A 20,311-nucleotide genomic window follows, 5' to 3' on the forward strand; every position below is an offset into this window, starting at 1 on the left:
GGATATGGTATGAGAAAGACTGATTGTCAACTCCAGTGTCAGCCCCAAAGATTTGCTATCTGCTTCCCCAAACCCCTTAACAACATCCTTACACACCTCCTATATACCGACCACCATAAATTCTAAGCGACCTGCTCGCGTTCCAGTCTAAATCACGCCGTGAAGTTGAGACGATCCGGAAGGTCACCGCCCCGTAGCACTTGCCCCCTTCCGAGGGAACCTCACGTCCTGGTTATCCAGTGATTCCGTGCAGACATTCCAGTGCACTGCCCAGTGAACAGACAGGATGCATGGCGTGTGACCAGAAGCATTTGTAATTCTGGCTCCTGCTGCCCCTTTAAACCTGCTCGACACAGACTCCCTCTCTCTGCCCCTGGGTGAAAACCCACGTGGGCCCCATAAGATTTCTAACGCTCCTGGGACTCCGCTCCCAAACTCGCGTGCTCCCTCTCCAGCCTCCAGGAATCTGAGGACTGTTGACTAAGCTAAAATTGGTTCTTTGGAAAGAGTAATAGGCAAACTTCAGGAGAAACTGATAAAGATAAAAGAAAAAGGCACAACTAAGTAATATTAGTCACTAATAAAGGGACATAATGTCAGATATAATTATTAAAATAACTTGATGCCAAAAATGTGAAAACTTGGACAAAGTCTTTATAATTTATAGAAACTCAAAAATAAATAGAATTCTTGAAGAAGCTTTTTACTATTAAAGAAACAAAATCAGTAGTTAAGGATTTTCCCCGAAAGAAAACACAAAACAAGATGATTTTTATAATGAGTTCTAACAAATTTTCAGGAAACAGATCCTTCCATTCTTATGCAACCTTAATACTCCAGGAAACAAAAGAGAAGGACTAGCCGCATCTTAGTCCACGAGGCCGGTAAAAACTAGATGCGGATTTAGACAAGAACAACCCCATTCATGAACATATATGCCCAAGTCCTAAATAAAATATCAGTAAGCCAGATCCAACAGCGAGTAAGAAAATATAGTATGTCGTGGCCAAGTTTGATTTACCCCAGAAATGCAAGTGTTTTAATATTGAAAAACCCATAAACTTCATGTACAATTTCATCAGATTAAAGAAAAATATCCTGTGGTTCTCTCAGCAGTTAGAGAAAACACATTTGATGTAATCAAACATCATTCAAACCAGGAATAGGAGGAAACTTCCTTAATCTGGTACAGATTGTGTGTAAAATCCCAACCGTGAATATCACTCTTCACAGGAACCCCTGGAAGCAGCATTCCCTCAAAACCAGGTGAAGACTGGGGTAGCCACCCTTGCTGCTTTTCTTCAGCACGGTACTGGAGATGAGAGCCAGAATGGTAAGGAAATTAAATACATTAAAGTCACAAGAATTGGAAAGGAAGAAACAAAGCCATTATTAACTGCAGAAGATATATAGAGAAAATCCAATAAACATTTGAAAAGATGTTCCACCTCACCAGTAGTTAACTGAATGCAAACTAAGAACACAATGAGATACCCTTCCACCCTTGCTATACTAATAAAAATTAAGATTTCTGACAATACCAGAGCTCGGCGAGCATGTGGACCACTGGGCCACAGAATGAAACTGACACAACCTCCTTGGCAAGCAATTTGCTATTATTTTGTTAAGTTGGGCGTTTGGATGCCCTAGGACCCAACAATTCCTCCCCTAGGTGCATATCCCAAAGAAACACTCGTGCATGTGTCTGAGGAAAAATATACAAAAATGTTAATAGCAGAACAGTTTACAATAGCAAAAACTAGAGATAATTCAACCGTCCCAATTGGTGAATGGATAAGTTGTGACATATCCATACAAAGGAATGTTACACAGCTATGAAAATAAATAGACAGTAGCTATACGCAATAACAACTAAATCTCCTTATTATTCAAAGATCCATAAAGGCAGAAGAGGGTAAAGGAGCTGGGAGACAATCGGCATAGCTTAAGCAGGAGATGCTAAGAGCTTAGACTAAAGTAATAGCCAGAGACGGACAGACTTGAGGGATCTTTAAGGGTGCAATGAAGAGGACGTGGTGATGCATTAGGTATGGGAAGTGTCGAGGATGAGTCCTGGGTTTCAGGTTCATGAAGTTGGTTGGGTGATGTCATTCTCTGAGATGTGAACACAGGAGGGGATGAGAGAGGTGAGCACCATGTAAACTGAGGTAGCGTGGTGAGATAAGCACTCTGTAAAGAGGAGGAGAAACCCAAAGGAAATGAGTGAAAGACCACGCGTATAATGAGATGAAGACTCTCCCATGGAAAGGAGACAGTGAGTGCAAATGCCCTGGGTTCAAACACATCAGGGAGACTGAGGGAGCTCCCAGGAGGCCGGAAGGTAGGAGGCGAGGGAGGCGGCTGGGATGGGACAGAGCCTGGAAACAAGAAGCACTCAGTAAATGTCAGATAGTGGCCTCCTGTGGCTTCTCAGAGTGCCCCCAGTGTGCAAGGTGTCCAGTCTGTGAAGCATGGATGGGTCACCCTTCAGTAAAGTCAAGAGTTACTTTTATAGTATGAATAATTACCTCTGAATGTACTTCTCCATTACCGATTCTTTCCCCTCCGATGACTTAAGTCACTGCTTGTAAATCACTGTTCTCCCTTATTCAGATTTCTTCTTTCAAGCCTAAAATTTCCAATTTATCAAGTTTCTTCTCCAAACTAAGGTTTAAAACTAGAGCAAAGAAGCAATAATAATGAGCTAGAAACAGCACGTTGGTGTAGTGATAACAAAACCTAGAATTAGATTTTGATCTATAAGAAATATAAAACTCATTATTGTGCTACTCATTTTTGCCATTTTTCTCTGGGTCAAGTCTGTTTCAAAAAGAACCTTCATTATATAAAATCACAGAATACCTGTCCCACAGCGAGAGGGAGATAGATCAGGTAATTGAAGTCCACGGGTAATCCAGAAACCTCATTTCAGTTCAATTTCAAAACTTTCTGCCATCAATACTTTATTATATCCACTCTCAGGTCCCGAAATTGGTTGATTTATGAACTTGGATGAGTTTCTCGGCCTCTCTAGACCTCCGTGTCCTCAGTTATCAAGTAGAGAGACTACGGAGACGATTCCTGTGTGCCCCCCACCCCGAGCGGCAGTGCCCCTGCAATCCCAGGACCCTCACCCTTCCTGCATCCCACAGTGCAGAGTGTGGAGAAGCCACCTCAAAAATCGGGTGCACAGACAGACACCTAAGACACTGATCCATTTTGTGGAATCTTAGATCCAGACCGAAGTTTTCAGGCTATTGTAAATCATGCCTTAGAGTAAGACACTTCTAGCCAATAAAGCAGGATGTTGTGACTTTGTTCCACGTAAACACATAGATAAAAGAGGGAGAGAAGCCAAATACAGGGGCTTTAAACGCCTGTCAGGAAATGCTTAACTAGGAGATAATTCTGTGGTTGAGAAAACCAAGAGATGGATGATAACAGAGAAATCCCAGCTATAGGAGACGCATCAAAGTTCTCCAAGGACAGCAGAAATATTTAGAACGTCACTAATTTTAACCCTTTAATTTACCAAGGACTGTCACCCCAGTCTAGTGGGTAATATTTTTTGTGGTTACATATTTTGAGTTTAATAATAACAAAATGTTAGAGATTCTTTCCCCAAAATTCACATTACAACGATGTGTGTAGACCAGTTATTCTCAGTCCTGGCTGCAGACTGGAGTCACCAGAGGGGTTTTAAAATGCTTGTGCCAAAGTCCCACTCCAGCAAACCTTATTTAATTGGACTGGAGTGCAACCTCAGCTTTGAAATTTAAAGAAAAACTCTGGATGGTTCTAATGTGCAGCCAAGATTGAAAACAGTCAAAAGTCAGGAATCAAAACGGAGGAAAAGACATGACAAATAAAAAACGGGATGCCGGCTAATCCAATTCAAAATCACTTTCTTCTTAGCTTCCAGAACTGTATGTAACCAGAGACAGAAGAGGTTTCAGTCCTACAGGACGCTGAGTTCCAGTCAATAAGCATATAATTATATTTCCATTTCTTTTCTTCAGGCAAATCTTCCCACTGTGCAAATGATTCAAATGTTGCTCTATTGTCAATCTACTCAAAATGTCTGGGTCTCATTGAGTGACGGGTCCTTTATGTTTCCTTCTACTCCAGTAAGGTTCATGAGAAACACGCCTAAAGCTAGTACTCTGCATCACTGAATCAGGCTGCCACAGCCTCACATCCAGCCGGGAGGTACCAGGGTTACGCAGGCGGGTGTCTCAGCTATGTGTTGGATTAAATTCTCAACGTTGATATTCAGTTATGTAACCTTGAGACAAGTTACTGACTGTTTCTCACCCGGATCAAGTGAAGACGCAGCTGCTGACGCACAGGCCCGCCGTCAGGGGCACGGCAGCCCTCTGTTGTGGCTGCGTTTCAGTCTGTGCCCCCTTGGACAGGACCAAAGGAAAGCCAAGACGACGTCGGGGCCACAACACAGGGACTAAAATATAGTGATTCTCTAGTCGTCTGATTAATTCGAACTGATATTTTAAACTCAAGGTCTCTACTGTGCTTGAAGGAACAAAAAGATTCATAAAACAAAAATGTCCTTCTATCCAGGGTACTCAGTATCCAGGGTACTCAGCATCCAGGGTACTCAGTAAGAATGCCTAAAAATGCAGCACACGAGGCTGGCAAGCTTACCGGTCCTTCCAGAGCCAGGCGCTTGTGGACCCGTGTTCCACCAAGGATGAGATTCCTTCTCCACCTGCTTCCATCCACCCTGTGCAAGAGGTGAGCATCTCTGTGCCTTGGACCCTCCGAGATATCAGGTGGGAGACCAAATGAGTTCTTTTATAAATATATATTGTTTTTGTAGTGAGAAAAAATAAAATTTTTTTAAAAAAGAAAAACCCAATGATCTAGAGTATAGGAATGCTCATAAAACACTGGCAGAGGTGTAAATTGGTAAAACATTTGGATGGAAAATTTGATGGAGGAAATTTGAAATTTTTAAAAAAAAGCATATTCTTTGACACTGCAATTTCACTTCTAGGAATTTGTTTTCAGGAAATAATTTAAGATGTATGCAAAAATTTAGCCATGAGGCTGTCCATCTCAGCATTAATTTCAGTAGACAAAAAGGAAAACAATTTTGATATCCAACGATAGGCTACTGTTTGGCTAAATTATGGTCTAGTCACGAGGTGAAATAAATGCTATTTGGACATTAAAAATTATGTCTGAGTGGTCAAATAATGAACACTTTTAATTTTCTTCTTAAAACTGCTGGAACTTCTGAAAACTTTCCACAGACATGTTTATAATCAAAAGAAAACTCCGCAAACACTGTTGTAGAAAGATACATATCAACATAGAAAGATGCTACTAGTATATCATTAAGCACAATGTACAAAACAGCATTTGTAGTTTATCCGTCTGTGCTGTGTGTGGATCTACAGGAACACGCGTGTCCACACAGACGTGCACGTGTGATGTTACAGTGACAGCACAACAGCCTGGAAGGTGCTGTAGGCTCTGATTACAGCTAAATGTTAAAGCAGTCATCTCTTGATAGAGGAGTTGTGGGTGAATTTTATTTTCTCTTGATTGCTTATCTGTATTTTCTACCAAGAACATGTGCTACTTAAATACTACTTTTTTTAAATAATGAGTTTTTAAAAAATAAATAATAAGAGTTTTAAAAATAAGTATGTATGGAGTATTTCAGGGCCTCACTCTTAGGTCTTTGCTCCAAATTTCAAGAAAATCCCTCTCTCCTAGAAGAGAAAACGCTGACAGATAATATTAGCCCAGAAGTGCACGGTGAATAGGAACACGGGTGCGATGCTGTAGGCCTCAGGGATCAGAGAAGGCTCCACAGAGGAGACGGGACAGGGTTGGCTCCCGCAGGAGGAGTGGGCTCCGGTGGGGAGAGGGTGGGCATCCACAGGAGAGAACAGCGCTGCTGGCCAGGACCGCAGAGAGAGGACCCGGCGTGCCCTTTCCTGAATGCACCCCTCGCTGCCCCTCGCTGCACAAAGGACCAAGTGCAGGCTCCACACAAACACCCTCCAGGCTCCTGCTCGCCACGCAGGTCTCAGCTTCCTCCAGGGCCTCCCTCCCGATCCCGGAGATTAGAAAGACACTTACACAGCATTCTTCACTCCTCCATAATAACAGTAGTGACACTTTACCTTAATTACATGACTGTAGGTTCAGGAGGGCAAGGGCTGAATAAGTTTCGTTTGCAGCTATATCCCTACCACCTACTGTGGTGTGTAGCACACAGTAGGGACTCAATGAATATTTTCTGAATGAAAATGAACGACTTGCCCATCAATCCTCTCCTAGTCAGACCAGTGAGACTGAAGCAAGAGTAAAGCTTCACACAGGCACAGGTTCACAAAGGCTGTGGATTTAGCAGGTGCTGAGTACTTATATGGAAGGCTCAGTTTTACCTAGTTAACTAAATTCATGCACAACCCATGAGTATGCACGGCTGGCCTTACCTGTAGTGGGCTGTCTACAGAGAAGGGCAGAAATCCTCCCCTCCTCTGAGGTGACCTCCCCAGCACTTACTATCAGGGCTCAAAATTCCGAACATAAGTCATCCATTTGAATTTAACACATTAAAGACCTACACTAAAATGCAAATATATATTCATAGAGCATATTTCACCATTATCAACCTTCAACACTTAGCACTAAGGGGTTCTCTTTCACATAGAGGCTATATCCAAATGAGATTTCAGAGAGTTTATGACAGTATAGACATAATAAGACCAAAATCAACCAACACTGAGAAAAAGAGGAAAGTCAAGAAGTAAAGACCGGCAGTGGGGGTGAGGGAGGTCACTATATATCTATCCACCTACATAAATGGATGGATGGATGGATGATTGGATGGATGATTGGATAGATAGATAGATGGATAGATAGATAGACGGATAGTTTAGACTTCCTGGCAGTCAAGCCAGAGTGGAGTTACATCATCCTTATTTGAAGTAAATACACTAGCTCTTGTGAAGACAGAGGTTTTTTTGGTCCTGAGCTATAAGAGGGACATTGAGCAATGTGATCTGAACAATGCCATCAATGAAAGTTTCATTTAAAATGCAAAGTTAAGCTACATGTGGCTGCCTCTTTATTGGCCTTCTGGGTGTAGTGCTGAAGCAGAGCTATGCCCATCTACTTCTCTAAGGGTCCACTTGACGTGATCCGCATAGCCGTAACTATCCTTAAAATGGAGACAATGATGGGGAGTGCTATAAATGATTAGCAGACTTTACATCATCATTTCAGCCAAGATTTCCATAAGAGTCATAGAGAAGACTATTGAAATTGAGAGATTTTCAACCACGTAGATGGCAAAGACTGTTCCATGGAAAAGGCCAAGTAACCAAACTTGTCTACTGGCCACGTGGAGGGAGGTGGGAAGTAGGAGAAACCTGAGGCAGAGCCAGTGTTTGGGAGGGCATAAGTGGCTTCCTGAGGCCACAAAGTCGGTACCAAGCAAGCCGTGATTTAGCTTACTTGTCTCGGTATTACCGAATTCCACCTCTTCCAGGGTAGAACTTCAATGTCCTTCTGGTGTTATACGTGCCAATCGAGTACATAGAAAATGAACCACTGAATAAGCACATTTACTCATTTTAATAGAAGTAATTGATATATCCATCTAAGTGCCAGAGGAAAACCACCAAAAATGATTATTTGTGTTTGGGCAAAATTACAATTTAGATGAGATTCTTGGCCATAATTTGCTAAATCAAGAGCTTCTTGATACCACTCCAGAGACATGAATGCAGGGTCTTGATCATCAGCCTACAGGAAAAGCACTCAATCTGTCTAAAAGAAATGTACAAATTTACAGTACAAGTTAAATATACAAGAGGCTAGATCTCAATGTTGGTTTACACCATTTAATATGGGAATTTGATAAATTAGAAAATCATTTTTGCCCTCCTGATTCTCATGATGGCATTGGGATAAAACATCTGAAAAATCATTTAAAAGCTTAAATCAATATTAAGATCATCCAAATTGCCCAATTAACAATTTCTGTATATCAAGTCAAAGGTTGATGGTGGATACATAAATTCTATGAAATGTCTTGAAAGATTCCTGACAGTTTTTTTCTATTAGTTGAAGCAATCTGTGTTTTACAATTAGAACTAGGAATTAGAAAGGAACAGTAATGGGAGAAAGAAATGACCCGAGACAGGCTTTAAAGGACAGACAAGCCTAGGAGGCCTCCACGGTTTGGGACCCTGGGCATGATGGTGCCAGTTGCAAGGGACATATGTCAAGTTTTCCGAGTTGGTCTCAGCTCCTGAGTGTGAGTTGTGGGGGAGAGGCTGTCCCCGCTCCATGTCTCACCACTTTCCCGAGGAAGCATCAGGCTCTCAGATTCCCTTCTCTGGCAGAGGACAAGTCTCAAACAGGTGCACAATTCATCGCAAGTCCAGCCTGGGAGACCAGCACATTGCTTTAGGTCAGGAGTGGGTTATGACCGATTTTTCTTAGTCCTGTTTTAACATCCTTACCAAATTTAAGGAGCTGGCTGGGAAAATCTGAGTCTGGCCAGATTAACAAGAAGAGTATCTCCTTTTCAGGCTATAATGTATTTTTGTATGCAGAATTCTTTCAAAAAAAATACGCCATTTTATTAAGTACACTAAACAGTTGTAAATTTACATTGAAGTGAGGCAGCGTGCCTTCCTCAATGATGGTTATGGACTATACTTTAAAACAGCAACTTTCAATGTGTAACTTTTCCATCAATCACACAAACACACACTTGAAAGTGTTTACTCCTCATACAACACACAGTTGCCTCCAAGAAAATAGAGACTTTTTCTAAATCTTTAGAAACTAGAAAATCTTGAAGGTTCCTCTAGTATAGCATTTGGGGCTAAGATAGCATAAAACATTTTTTCCCCAAAAGCAGACTTTCCATTTTTCCATAATTGTACTTCAATCACATATTTGGATAATCATCAATGACAGTCCTGCAAACACTTATCAACCCTGCAAGACTAATTTCCTAGTGGAAATTCTGTCCAGAGCGCTGCCCTCTATCCATCTCCCTCCTCACCTGCTTCCTGGGTGAACGCGCCAAATCCTTTGCCTTCCAATGCTCTTCCCTCGATACTCCCCATCAGAGTCGGCACCCCCACCCACCCAGTGGCTCAAATTCATAAAACCAAGATCATCCTTGAGTCCTTCTTTCCCTCCACACTGCAAGACACATTGGCCTTGTCCCAGCCTTCAGCTATGCAAACGCCATTTCCACCTGCACCTAAATCGCTCTGCCCCGGGCCTTTGCATGGCTCGCTCCTTCCTGCCACTCAGATCTAAGTTCACATGCTGACTCTTCCTCGCGGTCTCCTCTAACCCTCCGATTCCCATCCTCCTAACTCTGTCTCTCCAGCACGTCTTTTGTTTTCTCCATAGCGTTGCTCACTGTCCTCGATTGTCAATTTGTCATTCATTTGCGTGTTGTCTGTCTCCCCGACTAGAACATGAGTCCCGTGAGAGCTGGGGTGGGCTGTCTTGTTCATCCCAGAATCCCACCACCCAGAGCAATGCCTAGCATGTGGCGGGTGATCCGTGAGTATTGAACGGACACATTTATGTGAGGCTTTTTGATACTAATAAAGAGATACGGTGTGTTTTAGAAATGAAGTACCCAATGGCCTGAATAGCATGCTTCCCACCCGAGAGAGAATTTCATAAAAGGATTCCACAAATGTGGAAGGGAAGAGAGAAGTGATGGGCACACCAGCTACCAACTGCCTCAACCAGGACCCAGTGCTTTCGCCCACGTTCTCATTTGCTAGAACTCAGTCACACGGCTCCCACCCGCTGATGCTCGAACCTCGGGAACAGTGCCTTCCTGGGAGCCGAGGCACAGGGAATGGCGGTGAACTTATGCACTTCCTTGGCCCCAAGGAGAATCAGGGGAGAATGTTCCCATTTTGAGGAAGCACAAGAGACTGAGGCAACAGATAGTCTCATGACCAAGAACTTGGAGGCATGAGTATATTGGGTTACAAATTTCACATGTAGGGGCTGGCCCCGTGGCTCAATGGTTAAGTTCGTGCGCTCTGCTTCAGCGACCCAGAGTTTCCCCAGCTCGGATCCTGGGCGCAGACACGGCACTGGTTGTCAGGCCACGCTGAGTCAGCATCCCACATAGCACAACCAGAGGCACTCACAACTAGAATATACAACTATGTACTGGGGGGCTCTGGGGAGAAGAAGAAGCAAAAAAAAAAAAAGAAGATTGGCAAGAGATGTTAGCTCAGGTGCCAGTCTTTAAAATAACAAAAAAGAGAATTCTTTAAAAAAACATTTCACATGTACTATTAAAGTGTTATTAAATGGTAGTTTTACGTTAAATGACATTGGGGGTGCATTTTGAATATTCTCATGAGTACTACACTAAGGGACTATGACGGCAACCGCCCATTTCCTTCCCCCATTTTTGAGCTTGTTCTGTTCATACAGAGTTTCCTCTCAAAGGGTCTTCCCCCGACCCTCCCCTAGGGATTCATGTGCGCATTCTGGTCATCAGCACGCCCTCTGTCGGGCAGTCTGGACTCTAAGCAGAGTCCTCCTCAGGCTCAACCTCCAGCGGAATCCATTCTGCCCCCAGCACTGCCCTGTGTACCTGTGCACTTGGCCTGAGGCTGGCCTAAAAGAAGAAGGGGACTGCGAGCTTTTGTGTTACTGCACATCCTACGGGAAAGTGGCCTCTTCAGGGGGCTGGCCAACAGGTGTACACAGCAGGTCCTTTCAGTGCCTGGCCACAGTCTGCCCTCGAGATCAGCACAGACAGCCCACAAACAAGACACATCCCTGCCTCTGTCTGTCTGAAGACATCCTTTTGCCCCTGGAGTGTGCAGCCTAAACACAAAGGGTAAACCAGAAATGTAAGGGAGTTCACGCCCCCAAGACAACCTCAACTGATGCTAGAGGGGAGCTGTAATAAATACCTCCTCCTCAAGGGGACTACCCTGCAGTGTCCTCCACACGGGGTCCCCAGTGGGACTAAGCCCCAGCCGCCGACAGCAGACACCTACTCGTAAACACACCCCTATGGGTAGAGCCAGATTCTTGACAGGTTTGCCGTCTGTGCCTCATGGTCGCACAGCGCCCCTCACTTAGATGGGTCCCGTGCTTGGTTTATGCTCTGCAGTGATTGTCTTGAAATTTTTAATCACTGTCAACAAAGGGTTGCATTTTCATCTTGCACTGGGCGCTCCAAATTATGGGGCTTGTCTGGCCTATGGGTCTCCTCCCTCAGGAGGTTTATGAGGGTCAAACAAGCCACTTGCATCCAGATCCTTCTCTCAGGGGCTGCACTTAGGGAAACACAAACTAAGATGGCAGAAAGCTCTCCTTGCCTCTCCCTGCACTCCTCCTCCTACCCGCCTCCTCCAGGTTTCCTTCAATCCTGGAAATATCACAACACATCAGAAGAGTGTTGAGTTCTACAACTCAGTTCTGGTCCGCCCACGTTCAAAGTCTCACTACAATGAGCAGAGATTTACACAGACGTGTACGCTGTAGCAACACAATAGAATGGTCTTCTTGACATTCACTGACCACTCCAAGAACCCTTCCACGTCAGGCCCTTGGCATTTACTGCCCTTCTGGAATGTTCTTCTCCCCATTATAACTGTGTAACACAGAAAAACACGCATGTGCTCAGACTGCTTCTACACAAACTACACCTGGGATATCTGCATGAAGATTCTTTGCTTTATCAATGATTTACCACAGGTTTCCTCTGGACTAAAGCCTCCCAAAAACACAGGAAGTGCTTTCACTCATTTCAATCGCCATCTGCATTCATTCTCAGAGCATACCTCTAGCATAAAGTAAAATGTACCCTTAATAAAGCTGACAGTGAACCCAAAATTAACTTCCAAAATACTTACCATGTGTCACTGTGCTCCATTAGGAGGCAAAAATTTCCCATTTAATTCCACTTAACTGTGGAATCTCAGAGGACAGCACCTTTATCTCACGGACAGTCTGTGGGAAGAAAAAGTTTTATCAAATATTCAGTATTGGGCCATTTCCTGGGACAGTGTTCAATTATTAATTTGAGCCTGATGAAACTACATAAAATCTTAATGGAAAGGCAACTGAAAAGAAAGGTTGAGAAAGCTGAACTTTTTCTTTTCCTTGGAAAATGTTCCATATCAACTGCATATCCTTCACACTACAGTTGATGTTAGTAGTAACATTTTAGTCACTGAGTCCATTAAAGTTAGCATGTAACTGCGGAGCACTTGTTATGAGTTCACCATTGGACTAAACGTTACAAAAGTACAAGATACATTTAGGATAGAGTTTCAGCCCTCACATAGTTATAAATCTCTTTGGGAAAGCAATTTCTTTATACTTAAAACTTTGGTTAAGTTAAAAATATATTTATACAGATGATATATGCTGTAGGAGAACGACAGACATTCCTTGAACACATCCAGCACACTCTTACTTCAAGGTCTTTGCACTTACTGTGCCACCTAGAATGTTCTTTCCCTTGGAGACTGTCAAGGTTTGCTCACTCAGTGCATTCAGGTCTCTGCCCGCAGGCCCTGTTGTCAATGGGGATTTCTCTGACCATATGAAAGTGTCAACCATCCTCCCACTGCTCCCCATCTCGCTACCCTACATTCGTTTCTTCATAGCACTTGTCACTTCTAACCTATATTGATCCTTTTGATATTACTCTTCCCTGTCATTCCCTCCCCAGTAAAATGCAAGCTCCGTGAGGGCTGGAACTTGGTCTGTTTACTCACTAGTCCATCCCTGACATCTAGAAGCGTGCTGGGATCATAACAGGCATTAGGCAAATATTTCTTCAAATGATGTTGAAAGAACGAGTCACAGCATTCATATCATACGGATTAAGATATTTTCCAGGAAAGATTGCAGCTACCATACAAAGTTGTAAGCTTCCTAAGAGATAAGTCCCTTCTCCCAAAATCAGCATTGCAAATCATGCCATCAAACTTTACTACAACTTGCTGATAGCATATATGTCCCAGATAAATGCTGAATTTGTAACATGCAAACATACATAGATGTATATATTTACAGCTTGTGGATAAAGACAACCCCCATTAAACATATTCTAAACTTTGAATGTTAATACCAAGGCTAGTGTTCATTTTAAATGTTCACACAATTTGAAACAAATCAACTCCATACATATCTGAGCCATATTTTCAAAAGATAGACTCCTTTTCGGCGTGGATTATAAAAAAGAGAGACAAAAGCAGTCGTCCAGCTATCTAATGTGTCTAACGTTAATCAGTTGCTATACAATTGTAAATGGTCCTCTGTTGTATCAAGATTTCTTAATTTTTGCATGTTTGTTTGCTTGCTCATTTGCTTGTTTCAGCCCAGGAAGTTTATCGCATTCTCAGATTGAAGATGAAGTATCTTGCATGTGTAATTTTCATCCAACGACATAAAATACACACACGCATGGTTCCAGAAATCCTCGAGTGGCGAGTCATGCATCATCCAGTGGCGGACGGTGCATGAGACCTGTGGAAGGGCCAGGGAAATAGGATGGAGTAGGAGGAAGAGGGCCTTTCAAATCAGCCAGGGCTGAGGCATGGCTTCTTTCCCTTAGTTACTTTCCCGCTGACATCTCCGAGGCTGGTCTGTCCCTTCTCAGAACTTCCCTGAATTCAGCGTCGGCACCACACCACTCCACAATTCGTTACCACACCTTGTGTTGCGTGATGCCTAACACACACGAGCCTTCTCTCCACACCTCGAGTTTAACCATCTCGTAACAGAGTCTGTACGTGTGCAACTGCAGAACTACACAGGTGCAACTTCTCCTCTGTCTCCTGGAGTGATAAAGTGCCAAGCCCACCACCTAGGGACAGGTATTTCTGCTTCAAAGCCTGACAGGCAACCTGCAGTGACCACATTCTATAGACTGAGAATCAAAAGCAACTCAGGAATCAGCCCCACTATCAGTAAATGCCACCCTGGCAGAGTTGGTGGTCTCAGGGCACCCTTTGTCCACTGGAATCAATTTCTCCTCATGACATGGGAGAATCATCAGTGAAATATCAAATGACATTTTGTCACTCTGATTAAATATTAAAATAACTCTGTACAACATGAAGACTTTCACGCCAAAACAAACAAATAACAATGACTTAGCAAGCGTTCTCTTCACGGGGATGGAGCAGAGACAGTAAAGCATCCCTTTAAAAGGACTCCAGCAAAACCAATCTAAGGAGCAGACCGAACACATGCTGGTGATAAAGAAAGTACTCCTTTATTTTTGTTTTTCTCTGTCTATTTCCCACAGTCTCACCTTCTATCACAGCCAGCTGTATGGTCAATGAACACCGTACCCACCTACTGGAAAATAGGTGAATATTAGCACCCAGTTTCATTGTCATCCCAGAATGGAACCTGAGATAAAGGAGAGCTGTCCGATCGTAAGGACCACGTTTCTCTCCATTTCTTTGATGTAAACCAAACTCTGGACACTGCCAAGGTGTGACTAATGCCTTCTTATTCTGAGCTTAGCTTATTCCATTTTTTTCCATATAATTCTGCAAAGCTTTAAAATGAGAAAGGAGAATTCAGCCGATGAAACGCTTTACATGATATAAAAATCCCCGCCCCCAGTCCTCACCCCAGCCCCTCCATACAAAGCAAGTTTTATTAACACAAGGCGAGTGCTCCATTTGAAGAGGACTGGGGCATTAAAGCAGATTGTTTTATGTCTCTGACATGAATACTCCGGGTGGATGAACTATCAAGGCCTGGGTTTAAGTGTGATTAATGCCTAGTACTTGGAAAGCATCCAAACTTATTAAATCTGATGGAGTAAAACAGCATAACTTTCTCATATTATTTCCAAGAGATACGATTAGACTGCACCGTGGTAGTGAATGAAACTAGAAATAAGCCACGGCTCGGGGAGAGGGAGCTCTGTTTTATTTACAAAGAATTAAGCGGAGGGAGTCGAGCATTTTAGCAAGTACAGGCAGAGTTCAATCACCTCAGCCCAAGGAAAACAGCGCAGACTGAAAACAAAGTCAACACAGCCTTCCTGTGCATTCTCACTTTCCGTCACTCCGCCCCCGAGCATGGCGCCTACAGGAATCAAAGGAGAAGGAAGGTACTTGATAAATGTCCCCTCCTCCCACCCCAAAATGAATGTATCGACACATGAATACACACTACGCACATACATAACATTATACACACGCACGTTCTTTTGTATTCTGGTGTCAGAGAAGCATCAGAGATAAATCTAACAGCATCCTTTAAATGACCCCCTCTCTACGCGGAACACAGGATCTACCCAACCTGATGTTTAGTGTGTTTTTGTCTGTCTATTTCCCGCAGTCTCATCCCGCAGTTTACACAGCATGTTTACAACCCCAGACAAGCCTGCTGAGGTGGACTGTTCCTAGATTTAATAGTTGAGCTATGTGTATGTTTTGCCTTTCTGATCTGTGGTGCTTCTCAAAGGCAAGCGGTCCTAATACATACACTCACTAAATTCATTCAGTTCTGCTTTGAACAAAATGAAATCCCAAAGAAACAAACAAACTGAAGGAAACTACAGACTGGAAGAAATGAACTCCCAATATCCAGCAAAGAGAACATGTGGCGCATGTCCCACGTGCCAGGAGGGTGCCGAGGGGACCAGCCGGGGAGGTCAGACGCTCACTGCAGTTCTGAAGCTCTGCAGAGAGACGCAGAGAAGACGGCCATCCACGGGCCCAGCACAAACTCTGCTCTGACCGGCAACACTAGCTATCTAGGTACTCGGATGCTAGGATTTAGGGTTATTACTTCAGAAACAGAAACATACAAAAATATTTGTAATATCAAAGCTCATCCCAGTCAATTACAAATCTCAAGGCAAATCTGAGACTTGGGAGGGAAGACGATGTGCTCCCCCCAGTCTGTTAACTGATAAAAGAATAACAAATACAAAAAAAAAAAATCTGCCAAACAACAAAGCTTCAATTTATTATACATGCTCATCAATTTAACCCAAAAAAACCCTTAAAAGCCTGAGGGTGATCCAGCCCCTTTAATACCCGGGCCCTGAGCATGCCACAGATCAAGGCCCAAGCCCCAGCCTGCTTTGTCTGCGAAAGATGAAAGCCGGGCGAAAACAGGTGGAGGGTTTTTTTGAATCATCACCTGCAATTAAGCAAAGGAAAACTAAGAGGAGAAGAGGTAAGCTGAACTCGCTTGAAAAAGACATCCCCAGAGCAGGTGGACGCTTGCTGCGGATTGCTGCGGTGTCTGCTGACTCTCCCCAAAGAATGAGCATTCGCTGGGATTTCCTGCTGTGAACCACAGATTGCTCAGCGGCGGAGTGCAGTGTGCGCCGCTCAGGACACACACACACACACGCACGCACGCACGCACGCAGTCTGTACCTCACCTGCGATTCTTGAAATGCATTTTTGAACTGCCTCCCATTCTTTTGGAAACACTGTCTCAAACAACACAAGTCTGCAGGAGACTTCATTTTGCATCTAAAGAGAGACGTCTTTTGAGACTCTAGTTAACAACAGTGTATTGTATGTTTGAAAGTTGCTAAGAGACTAGATCTTAGAAGTTCTCATCACAAGGAAAAACATTTGTAACTATGTGAGGTGATGGATGTTACCTAGACTTATTGAGGTGATCATTTCACAACATACACATATATCAAATGCAAGAAACAATCTGCTAAATAAGTAAATAAACACATATAAAGGTCTTTGTTTCACTTTCTCTCCACCGACATTCCAATAACTACAGTTATTAAGGTCTTTTCAAAGTAGAGGAGTGTTTACCCCAAAATTTCCAGACATAACCCCTTTCCCAATAACAAACCTTCCACAGTTAAGCTCTCTTCATTCTGAAAGAGCACAGTGAATCTAATAAAAAGACATTTCGGCACTATGTGATAGCACAATATTGTCATTTTTCAACTTCTATTAGAAAAGTCCCATTGTCTGAAAGTGCCTGGCGTCCACCTTCCGGACAAAGTGTCTTCTGCTGTAAGTTGCAGGCACTGCCCCGGTCCACCGCCTTCCCCGTGCCTTCCCAGAGATGGACGGACACAGAGCAGGCCACGTGACTTCATTCACCCACCATACAGCACACAAAGGGCACGAGTGTTGGCTTTACAAGAGTTCACTGTAAAAAGGAAAGTGAACTGGAGGATGCAGGCTTCACACTGGTGTGGTGCCAATGAGACATCCCAAATAAACTTTGATTTCAAAAAGAAACCCTACTTTCATCAAAATGAATACATGAGAAGTTGATAAGGCTGACTTCTCGTATGATATGAAGCTCAAAATTCATAATTTTCTTCCAAACATCATATGGGAAGAAGATGGAGAAAGCATATTCCCTCTTTGTGTCAGAATTGCTTGGAAGCTTCTAAAGTTCCAGGTGCATTCTGACTGCTCTCATTTTTGTAAATCGATAACAAGAATCAATGTGAGCTTGCTTTCTGTCGCTTGGAAGCTAATGGTGACAATAACGCATCAAACCAACCAAGAGAATGGCTGTTTTTTGGCTTCTGGAAAGTATCTTCTGCAAGGTAATAATTTAAAAAAAAAAAAAAAAACTCACAATCAATGAGGAGAACAGAGAATCATGGCTATTGGATAAATCATGGCCTCATGCTGGTCCCCAAGGCCCCCACTCCCAGTGTCAGAGTCAAAACTGCTATAACCTTCCAACGTTTTTGCATCTCCCAGAGAACTTATGAGCCGTGTTTTGCATTTCTGTTATTTCTGGCCCCTGTTTTATGCTCCCCCTCGGCTCCCAGTGATAAGGTTCTCAGGGCCAAGGTCCCACTGACCTTTCTGTCTGCCCCAGAACAGTGACCCTTCTGGAGCCAAATCAGATGTGCGAGTTAATTAGAACTCGGACTTCCGGTTGATCTGCATCTGCAGTTCAGATCCTGCAGGTTCGCACCCTTTCCAAGCTAAGTGATCAAACAGTCCAGAGAAATGGTGTTCCCCAGAACTTTGTTATCTTGTTGGTGAAATGAATACAAAAACAGCAGCATGTCAGATAAAATATGCTTTTTTCTTAAAACAAGTAAAACCAACATTATTCAAAATAACACAGCATTTAGCCTCACTCTGTTCTATATCTTCAACCAAATGCCATCTTACTGGCCATAGGTTTTCTATTCCAGCAAGTGACTGCATGTCACTCCTACATTCCTAACTACAGTGTTAAAATACAAAAAGGAATATTGATGGAAGAAAAGTTCAACTAAGTGGGTTTTCCAGGTGAACTGCTAAGCAGTATGACACAGATGTGCCAGTTTGGCCTCCTGCAGGTAGGAAATCAATGCTTTACTCCCGACAAAAAGGAACTTGTAGGATTTGTCAGCTCAAACTTGGTGCAAACGAGGAAGGTCTCAGGTAACCGATGCTGTGCTCTCCCCAGGTGTGTGGGCACCCGGCTTGTCAGCAGCGCGGAGCTGCACGGGAATGGAATTCAGCACAACTTCTCCTGGAGCCTGGGGAAAAATATTAGCCGCTTTGGAAAGCAGAAGATGGACTTCCCATCCATGGAAGGGCCCAAGCAAAGGCTCCCGGGGTTCAGACACGAAGTTAGACCGCGTGCCCGTTCCTTTAGGTCCCTGCCAACCACGAGATTGTACAAAACTTAGGAACGTCACAGGCTCTCTGCGTAGTTGGCACTTTGTTATGATTTGGGGACGTGGAAAAGTCAGGGCCTACTTTATTTCTTCATATTTGGTTAACTTGGTCTCTGTCAAGTAGCTAATTTCTTTTGCCCTCTGTTGTTCAAGGCAATACCAACACTTCGTATTGTAACAAAAGCCACATCCTTTTGTCAAAAGTCGACTACAGCTACCCGTGCCGCCTGGTTTTCTCCTGTGGCTCACACTGCCTCGTGCAGGGTCAAAGTGATCATTTTATGCTGCAGGCACGTTTAAAATGCAGCTTCCGACCGCAGGGAACGCCAGACTCGCTGTGCTCACGTCGCCCCAGTCCTTCAGCACTGACTCCTCACTGAGAACAGGGTGATAGGGAAGCGGCGAGGACAGGAGGCCATAACCCAGCACCCAACCTCACCTAAGTGTCTCAGCCGCAACGCCCACGTGTGGAAAAGCCGGCCCCAACAACGATCCTCGCGTTTCCCTTCAGCATTAACCACTTACAGATCCCAAGACGGGCCGGAACCGCTGGTCCTCTGTCCACAGTGATTCTCCAGAGTCTGGGCCACACCCCCGAACCCGGGGCATCTTGGATTTTATCTGGCAGCCCTAATTCTAGCTACCCCAGAATCTGACCTAGTCAAACCTGCTCTCAGCACCTTCTTTCAGTACCCACCCTGTGACCTTGGGTGTCTCTGGAGCTCTGGAGGGGAAAGGGGTGAGAACGATCATCCATGACTCTGCTGCAGCCCGTGCGACTGACACCGCAGGTGCTCCTTAACTAAGAAATACTCAGTGATTGGACGTCACCTCACCAGGTCCTCCCCCAGCTCCGGTCTCCCCTCCTTCCTGCTTTCTGGGCCCTTCATTCAGAAAATGGCACCGGGCACCTCCAAGTCACAGCTCTGCTCCAGGCACAGGAGGGCACCCGCCACGAACAAGGCAGGCGGGGCTGCGCAGGCCTGGCCCCCCTGCATCTGCTCAGTTTGCAGCAGCCTGGCCCCTTGGTCCAAAGTCTACATTTCTTCGAGAATTCTGTGCTGCGTCAACAGTTGGATGTTCCTCTAAATTCCGCTGCAGGCGGGGCTTGCGACCCTGGGCACTCGCTGCTCGGCCCTCCCTCTGGGTGTTTACCAACAGCCACACCCAGCGAAGGGAGGGTCTCCTGTAGCCGCCTCGCTAGAGGCCTGGGCTCCTAAGAGCGGCCAGCATGGATGTTTGCCTGTCTACGCTTACAAACTCATTACCAGATCAACTCGATGGTCCATCTGGCCCTTTCAGCCTCTCGTGTGTGCTCACTCAGTCTGAGTTTGCTTTCGGTGTGTCAGGCTGTGGAAAAATAGACCTTTCCACGTGGTTGGGCAGGAGGAATGTTCTCCTCGCTTCTGCTCGCATGCTCTGCTGGCAGGCCTCCCGGACCTGGAAGGGTAAGGAGCAAGCAGCCGGCAGCGTGGCGGCTCCGAGCTGGCGCAGGCCTGGCATGCGCTGCAGGGACTTGTACGAGGCAGTTACGCACCAGCCCAGCCCTCCGCGCTGCGCGCCGGCTTCTGCAGATCTGGCCTAGCCCCTTGCTCTCTGCTGTGGGGGATTTTTACATGTTTTTCAGCCCTTGAAAGCAAGCCAGATAACCCTCAG

The 20,311-nt window shown here is 44.5% G+C and overlaps 1 long non-coding RNA gene across 1 annotated transcript; it reads right to left on the bottom strand.

Annotated features, from left to right (window-relative positions):
* Positions 1–7,596: 7,596 nt before the first annotated feature.
* Positions 7,597–19,982, bottom strand: LOC123283566 (uncharacterized). Its single transcript, XR_006524255.2, has 3 exons — positions 19,492–19,982; positions 11,910–12,006; positions 7,597–8,430 (listed from the first exon to the last, which is right to left on the bottom strand). It is a non-coding gene; the product is annotated as an uncharacterized lncRNA (long non-coding RNA).
* Between the last annotated feature and the right edge of the window lie 329 nt (positions 19,983–20,311).

The sequence above is a fragment of the Equus asinus genome, chromosome 1 (genome assembly GCF_041296235.1).
Source record: "Equus asinus isolate D_3611 breed Donkey chromosome 1, EquAss-T2T_v2, whole genome shotgun sequence".
Lineage (NCBI taxonomy): Eukaryota > Metazoa > Chordata > Mammalia > Perissodactyla > Equidae > Equus > Equus asinus.